The 7,490-nt window shown below is 38.4% G+C and overlaps 1 pseudogene; it reads left to right on the top strand.

Annotated features, from left to right (window-relative positions):
- Window positions 1-6,216: 6,216 nt before the first annotated feature.
- LOC129556184 (securin pseudogene) lies at window positions 6,217-6,854 on the top strand (annotated as a pseudogene).
- Window positions 6,855-7,490: the final 636 nt, after the last annotated feature.

The raw sequence follows: 7,490 nt of genomic DNA, 5'->3' as shown, positions 1-7,490 counted from the left end.
ATAAATTTGTGTGGTTTTAAGGCAATACGTGTGTATAAATTCTTTCAGCAGCACTACAGGAAATAATACAACACACAAGAAGAGAAGTCGAAAATTCTCCTTTGACTACTAGTCTGAAGAGCCAGAATATGTCGGTCCTTTCTAAAGAGGTTTCCACTGTGGTGACCTAAATGGGAAATAAATCTAAAAAATAGGGGATATATGTATACATCTAGCTGATTCACTTGGCTGTACAGTAGAAACTAACACAATATTGTAAAGCAACTATACACCAGTAAAAATTTTAAAATAAAGAGGTTTCCAAGCAAGCAAAGCAGATAAACATTCCAGAATTCTAGGAGGATTTGACTTGAAACCTGCTCATTAGAAAGGAAAAGTTAAACATACGTAAATAAATAAGTAAATCAACCCAAGATAAATCGATACCACACTTCAATAAGCACTTATTAAACACCCATAGCCTGTGATTCAAGGTAAAGTGCACAAGATCAATGTAGGTGGGGAAGTCTCTCCCTGAACACTAGGGAGGAGACCTGGCCTAAAAGCTTCTTTTTGATGGTGGGGAAAAAAAAAAAAGCAATGATAGAAATCAAGACAAAAAGGTGACCAGTTCCCAGTTTAAGCTACTGTCTTCCACAATTTCCTAATTGATCTGATCTTCTACCAAAAGTAAGTTACCCTCCTATAGGTTTGGTTGTGGTGAGGATCAGAGCACCTTTCTTTACAAAGGATGTATTTTCCATAAACTTAGAAATCCTGGAAGTAGATTTCTATATTACTCTGTTTTTCCTCAAAAATCATTCTCCTTTTTATCTCTCATTTATCTCTGCAAAACTCAACTTGACATTGGTACCTACATCAGTAGGTTCCAATAAGCACACAAAAACATATTTTTTTCCCCAAAAATCTATAGAAAAACATTAAGTGTCAGGGACAGGTTTTTTTCCCTATAAGTTTTGAGGACCACCTACAGCAGCCATGACAGCTGTGCTAATCGAAAAAGCAAACGAGGCCACAAAGGACTGTTCTTTGACCATGTAATCAATTTTCCACTCAATGCATTGTTCATTCTTGGAGACTTTAATGCCAGAATTGATTTTAACAGCCATTATAGAAATACTTAAGTCAAAGGGCTTGCAACCTTTTTTAGCATGACCAATGGAATTTTTTAAATAGATATGTGAATAAATCATTGAGTATGATTCATATGCTTTTTAAAAAAGGTTCTTTGAGTCATTGTCCAGACAGATTCTTTACAAGTAGTGAAGTGGACTGAGTAAAATCTCATGCTGAGAAATAGTGCATTAGCTCAGTTTATGTTTACAAAATTTTGTTTGAAATATTTGTATACCATTTTGGACAGCTCCCTGAAAAGCCAATAGGTAATCAGTTAGTAGATAATGGATGACCACTATTCAACAGGAAACCTGAGAAAGACATTGTGTAAGTGGTCCTGATGACAAAATGTGACCTTAATTTGTGTGCAAGACAGACATTTAAAACCTCAAGCTGAGGAGAGGTAATAAAGAAATAACTAATTACTGCTCAAAGTGAGCAAATTAGGAGTTCTTCCATAAAAAAACAAAATGTTGCAAGAATTAATTAAATGACTGTAATTTTTCAAATATTCGAAGAGAAAGATTAACTAAAATCCTTTGTTTATTCATATATCCTCTCATAAGAGGCGGGCTTCCCAGGTGGTTCAGTGGTAAAAAAATCCACCTGCAATGCAGGAGCTGCAGGAGCCTCGGGTTCAAACCCTGGCTGGGCAAGATCCCCTGGAGAGGGTATGACAACCCACTCCAGTATTCTTACCTAGAGAATCCCCATAGACAGAGGAGCCTGGCAGGCTACAGTCCATAGGATCACAAAGAGTTGGACATGACTGAAGTGACTAAACACACACACATTAATAAGAGTTACTTAGGGCATTCCATATCTAGAAACAGTTATGAAGATAAAATGAAATCTAAGCCATAATGGATAATAATAAGCCATAATGGAGAGTCGGACACGACTGAGCAACTGAACTGAACTGAACTGAAGCCATAATTAACATGAAGAACAAACAATCTGTTGGAAAAGGATGCAGGTTTACAGATATTTTACATATGGAAGTTTTAATAATTGATAATAAGACTTTTGATTTGGACTCTCATAGTAGGCAAATTTCTGATGTTAGTGTGATTTACCTCATCATAAAAATTAGATTGCCCACTAAGAAATTGTTTCGTCCAGAATTGTATAATTATTTTGAATTCATATTTGACTGAACTGGCACAGGATTTAAATAATGTGGTTGAAATATGCAGAGCTGAATCTCATGATTAGAACTCCTCTATCTTATCCAACAAACATTCACCAGTTCCGAAAAGACCTTTGACCCTCCACTCTGCAGTGTTGTCAGGGCTCAAACACTTTCAAATGTGTACGTGTATTCATGGAGTTTGTTTAGCAGACAGTTATAGTTCATGGAAGGACAGTGTTGGTCTAAACTCAGAGTTCTCAGCACCACACCCATTCTTAGGAAGTCTTTATGTGTGATAGGGTGCCCGTGGCACACAAGCATAACATCCATGTTAACAATCAGGATTCATCTGGAGCCCTGCATACACCATAAAATAGAGCTTTAACTCCATTTTCGGTTTCAGTCAGAAACAAAGATGGTGGGCAAAGAGTAGTATCTTTTCCTCTTTTTGTTCAATGTCGTTGCATCATCTCTTAATGGAATGTGCCTTCTTCCATTCAATAAAAACAAGACAGACAAGGTTTCCAGTTGTAAAATAATTTGTTTTATTTCAGGGAAATGTAGAGTTAAATTTCCTAAAAATGTTCATTCTTAGCATATGCATAATCCCATGTGGTGGGACAAGAGAATGGTATATTTGTCAATTTAACAGTCAATGAAAACTCACAAACTGAATGAACTATGAACTTGCATCTGATATTGGGAAAGTCATTGATATTAGAAGTGTATTAAAAGTCATTTATAGAAGATATTGAAAGAAAATAGTTTAAATTATTTCTCTTTGAAGATCAAGAGGATAATTATCAGAATTCCTCACTGATAATAGTCATGAACAATATCTATTAGAACATGATTTTAAAATGGCATCACACCCTTTCGTGGGGCTCTGATTAACGTGGGAAGCAATCTCAAACTAAAAATTTCCAGTATTTTCAAGAAGTATACTTGGTAATTTGTAGTCTTATCCCTGACTCTATAAACCAAAAACATTTAGAAACCACCTAATCTTCATTTTTGATGAAGTGTAGCCTTCAAAAATCAAATAAAAATTCTTCTTTTACATAATTTCCTTTGTTCTCTGATTGTTGTTTTCACCCTTAAAGACAAAGCATAGTTTTGACTTCCTCTGTGCTGTGCTGTGCTAAGTTGCTTCAGTCAGGTCCAACTCTTTGTGACCCTATGGACTGTAACCCACAAGTCTCCTCTGTCTGTGGGATTCTCCAGGCAAGAATACTGGAGTGGTTGCCATGCATTCCTCCCGGGGAACTTCCTGACACAGGGATGGAACCCGCATCTCTCACATTCATTGCATTGGCAAGTGGGTTATTTACCACTAACACCACCTGGGAAGCCCTGACTTCATCTATAGAACACTGAATATAGGTTCTGCCATGTAAATATTAACAGCATTTCTAAAACTATCTAGTAGAGCACTAAAGTATCTAAATGACAATAACACATATTTCTGCATCTGGTAGTCATGTTTTGGATGGTACAAGTTATTTGTTCTAGTTCTTACATCATCTTGAAATGATTTGTGTATGCCCAACCTATATTTTATGAGTTTTAATAAATACTAGAAAATTTAAGTTTATGGATATGGAGAATATTCAGGATGTGTGTCAGAAAGGTTCCCTAAGTGTCCTTGTCAGCCAGGTGATTAGGAATTTAATGCCTTATTTCTTTTTTTTAATTAATTAATTAATTTTTTCACAAATTCCCCATTTCTAAATAAGAAAATACAAACACCAGTGATGTGTAGACCAAATTTAAGTTATCTCAGCCTTTTCCATAGGCACATAAATGCCCAAATTTGCTCTGACAAGTTTGCCTGTATCAGATGTTCTATGCATTGGTAACAACCAAAAATAGTGTGGTACTTGAGCTACTGTTAGGAAATCAAGCTCAAATAAAGAGATAAAAGCAGGACACTGACCCTTGATGTATAACCTCATTTTGCCTCTGAACTTTCTGCCCTTTAGCATATAAATTCCTACAGATAAAAGTATTCTATTACAAACCTAATCTCTTTTGATTAATAAAACCTCATGTTCAGTAATAATTGCTTTGTGATGCTTTCTACATTATATGCACTTTTCATATAGAATGATTTTAATCCTCACAACTCTGTGATATATGCAGTATCATCAACATCATCCCCATTATACAGCTGAAGAAATTGAAGCTCAGATAAGTTAAGCAACTTGCCCACAATCACACAGCCAGTAAATGGTAAATGGCAATTCGGACCTTGACCATTGACCTCCTGAATCCTCACTGTTACCCACAGTGCCTTCCTGTGTCTGAACATTCTTTCTTTTATCGGTCCGTCTTTCTTCTGTTTTTGCTCTCAGGTTTATATAAAGCTGTTTAAATATTGATTAATTTCCAAACAGACTGTGTTTATGAAGCACCTAGTTCAAACTCCATCCCCTGATCTCAAAGTGCTCTCTACCACCACAAACAGACCTACTTCCCCTCCCTCATTTCTTGCTTCGTCAAGCACATCACTCACTTAAGTGTATTTTATGATTGCCCTCTATGAACTTGACTGAAAAAAACACCATTCTGTATTTTATAACCCAAGAAATATGAGGAGACAAAAATATGTGATTTCCATGCTTATAATTTGTATTTTAGTTTGACTCTAGAAAAACAAGAGATGTGTGCCTTTCTGTATTCTATAACTCTCACTTTGAAAGGATCTTTTTTTGTTTTGTTTTGAATCGTCATCTGGACTTGAGGATTGCTATCCTCCAACTTGCAAGGAGCAGAGCAGGGTCAAAAGGGAGATATTCCCAAAGGCTGTCGAGCAGCTGTGTCACAGCAGAGTCAAAAAGGGCCTCTCTATTTCTCCCCTTTCTGACCAGCCTTGGCCCTTCCTGGCGGGGATGTCAGGAAAAGGAGAAATGGCAAACAGCGCAGTCTGTCACACCCCTAGGCAGAAGATGGCTTAGAGGGGCTCCCCGTTAAGTCAGCAATGAACAGTACTTAAAGGACAGGCATTAGTAATGCAGAAACGCAAAGTGCTTTAGAAAGCAGTTAAGGAAACTGAGTGGAGCAACTGTGGGAAGCAGACCCCTTAGATCCCAGCCAGCCGTGCTCAGCTTCCTCCATCCCTTCTCACGGGTGAATTCTTCCTTCCTATTCCTCAGCCACACTTTTCTCTTTTCTGCTCATGCCTTTTCCTTCTGCCTGTGAGATACAGAGCACACATAAAAAGATGCTAATCACTGGAGCCAGAAATCAACATATATTCTGTTCATAGAAGGTAGTCCTAGTCCGAGTTAATGTGTTGTTGAAAATCCTCCTGCAAAGAGCAGTGCAGTGTGGCTTCCTGCCCCACAAGGGCTGAGGTGGAGACTCCTCCCCTTGCTGGGCCAGAATCCAGCCAGGTTTGTGCAACTCTTCCCTAAGGGCAGGTCCAAGGAAGGATGGCCGAGCAATGAATCCAGTTGTCCGAGCATGTACATGGCACCTTGAACTGCATCGCTGGGCAGCCCAACCAGAGGATCAGACCAGGGCAATCAGATTGAGTGGTTTGGAATATAATATGATAGTTGTGAAAACTATAAAGCATACAATATTTCCATCTGAATATATTCTCTTGAGTTTATAAAATAGTCACATTAAGAATTCATCTGATTGTATGGTATTTATTTTCTTCTTTATGTTCTGCTTAAGTTCTCAACTTTTACAAAGCAAAAATGCTTTACTTCTTAATTTTAATAAACTAATGTTATAAAAAGTCAAACAAATCCTTGATATTATCCCTGCTGCCTTTGAAATCTTAGGAAAGAAAATAAAATTCACATTCAAGAAGGCCACCAGACTTCCATTTCTGATAGGATGTTGGACTGGGTTATATATATGCTTTTCCCATGTTGGATATATTTAGTATTAATAGAAACTTATCTCCCACCTTCATCATCTTTCTAAAGTGAAGTGAAAGATGAGTCTTGCGAGAGTTTGGCTGTTACTCCGAACTTGATCCAGAATGGCTACTCTGATCTATGTTGATAAGGAAAATGGAGTACCAGGCATCCATGTGGCTCCTAAGGATGGGCTGAAGCTGGGGTCTGTGCCTTCAGTCAAAGCTTTAGATGGGAGATCTCAGGTTTCAACACCACGTGTTGGCAAAATGTTTGATGCTCTACCAGCTTTACCAAAACCTGCGAGAAAGGCTTTGGGAACTGTCCACAGAGCTACAGAAAAATCAGTTAAGAGGAAAGGACCACTCAAACAGAAGCAGACAACTTTCTCTACCAAAAAGATTACTGAGAAGACTGTTAAAGCAAAAAGTCTGGTTCCTGCCTCAGATGACACCTATCCAGAAATAGAAAAATTCTTTCCCTTCAACCCATTAGATTTTGAGAGTTTTGACCTGCCTGAGGAGCACCAGATCGCACACCTCCCCTTGAATGGAGTGCCTCTCATGATCCTTGATGAGGAGAGGGAGCTTGAGCAGCTGTTACACGTGGGGCCCCCTTCGCCTCGGAAGATGTCTCCTCCACTGTGGGAGTCTAATGTGTTGCAGTCTCCCTCAAGCCTTCTGTCAACTCTGGATGTTGAATTGCCACCTGTTTGCTGTGACTTAGATATTTAAATTTCTTAGTACTTTATAGTTTGGGTATGTATTAATAGTTTGCATTAATAAAGCAATTCTTTGTTTAAAAAATAAATAAATAAATAAAGTGAAGTGAAAGTTGCTCCAGACTCTTTGTGACCCCATGGACCATACAGTCCATGGAATCCTCCATGCCAGAATACTGGAGCAGGTAGCCTTTCCCTTCTCCAGGGGATCCTCCCAACCCAGGGATCGAATCCGGGTCTCCCACATTGCAAGCAGACTCTTTACCAGCTGAGCCACAAAGAGTCTGCTTGCAGTGCCAGAGACCTGGGTTCAATCCCTGGGTTGGGAAGATCCCCTGGAAGAAGGAAATGGCAACCTATTCCAGTATTCTTGCCTGGAAAATCCCATGGATGGAGGAGCTTGGCAGGCTACAGTTCATGGGGTCCCAAAGAGTCAGACACGGCTGAATGACTTCACTTTCACTTTTCTAAACGTGGTGGTAAAATTTAACACACTTTTCCTGATCTTGCATCATATTACACAAACATTCTTTTGCTATTATTCTGAATAACAAGCTCTCTTTAACATTCTCTGATCCTACTCTGTGAACAGTTGCTTTGATCATGATTACTACCTTACCACAGAATCCACATAAAATCTGAATTGATG

This window comes from Moschus berezovskii, chromosome 13, assembly GCF_049115385.1.
Source record: "Moschus berezovskii isolate FMDL1 chromosome 13, NW_MosBer_1.0, whole genome shotgun sequence".
NCBI lineage: Eukaryota > Metazoa > Chordata > Mammalia > Artiodactyla > Moschidae > Moschus > Moschus berezovskii.
Note: the sequence above shows the minus strand (reverse complement) of the source record. Positions and strands in the feature narration are given on the sequence as shown.